Source organism: Sebastes umbrosus, chromosome 12 (assembly GCF_015220745.1).
Source record: "Sebastes umbrosus isolate fSebUmb1 chromosome 12, fSebUmb1.pri, whole genome shotgun sequence".
NCBI lineage: Eukaryota > Metazoa > Chordata > Actinopteri > Perciformes > Sebastidae > Sebastes > Sebastes umbrosus.
In genome coordinates this window covers 6528111-6529767 of record NC_051280.1, presented here as the reverse complement: position 1 = coordinate 6529767, position 1657 = coordinate 6528111, and positions in this window count along the sequence as shown.

Here is a 1657-nt window from a genome sequence, read left to right as displayed (position 1 = left end):
CATCAGCTGTAACTACAGCAACAGCACTTCCTGTCTAACCTTTCAACATAAGAGCAGGTGGTACGATGAAGTTATATTTAGACTAATTGTCAGCGTATACAACAACACAAGTGACAATATTATTCACCAATATGTGATATTTTTTGTTCGTTTAACACGGTGCTCTTTGTATGACCTACATTTTTGCCATGAAAATGTTGCTTTTACGTTGAAGGAGAATCACAACTGTTTCCGGGTCAGTCTCTCTGCAGACTTGACGCAGCAGGTTTCTGCTCCACTGCAGTATCCCTGTGGGATTGTCAAGTCTACTAAAAACGAATTGCATAAGCCATCTGAAAAGAAGTAGCCTATACTATGAATGGGATGCAGAAGATATTAGGGCTGCACAAACCTGTGTAACCCTCATTTATACCAACATACAAGGATTACACACCTGGGTCCCTGGGGACTCCAGGATTAAATTACTGGAAGATCAATCAATCAATCAATCAATCAATCTTTATTTATATAGCACAAGTCATGCATCAAATGCAACTCCAAGAACTGAACATAAAGAGTTAAAAATAACACAAGTTTAATGAATAAATAGGAAAAAAATCAAATTAATATAGAAATTTAAATGAATAAAATAAAGATAAAAGCCAGGCTAAAAAGGTGTGTTTTAACCAGTGGGCACCCTCCAGGTCTGAGAAGTGAAGTCAATGCTGAAGGCAATGCTAAACCTGCATTCTTTCTAACAGCCAGCAGGGGGCGACTCCTCCGGTTGCAAAAAGAAGTCTGATTGCATAGAAGTCAACAAGAAAATGAGCCTACTTCTCACAAAGTCTTCTTCAATACAGCATGATGTTCATTTAGTAAATTATGGTCCCATTTAGAGTCAGATAGACCATAAAGCAGGGGATGCTTTAGGGCGGGGCTACCTTGTGATTGACAGGTAGCTACCACGGCATTATCCGTGTTTTTGTCTTAGAGAACTTTAACCCTTTCATAGTGTGTATTCAGTTCATGAATGTTAATTGTAACCTTTTTGGTCGCCTAAAAATATCTTATTCATTTTTGGTTGTACTTAGCTCCACCCTGTCACTTCCGTTCTAAAAAAAAACAAGATGGCGACAGTCAAAATGCCAAACTCAAGGCTTCAAAACAGCAGTCAACAAACCAATGCATGTAACGGTGACTTTGTCCGCTTTTTAGTCTATATTGTTTTCTTTGAAAGTTATCAGAAACAACCATCATAGCAAAATGTTAACTTATGTTTTTCCAAAACATTATCAGCTAATTAATTAATTAATTACATCTGAAGAAAAACAAGGAGATTATTATTATATAGGAAAGTTACTGTTAATTTGCATATTGTTTCAAACGAAAATAGACAGAACACATGAGGAAATCTGTCTGTCTCCTTCAAAAGTTCCTCTCAAAAAAAGGCAAAATTGTTTTTATTATCACTGGGGTCCCTCAGAACCCCACTGGTATTAAAAAAAAAAAATCAAATCGTCTCTTGTTATCTTTGCTCTGCTGTTGTTTTCAACATGTCTGGCTGTTTAGATCTGTTTGAGTATTTATTTTATCTTTGTAAGGTGTCCTTTGGGTGTCCTGAAAGGCGCCACCAAATAAAATGTATTATTATTATTATTATTATTGCAAATCAAAATAG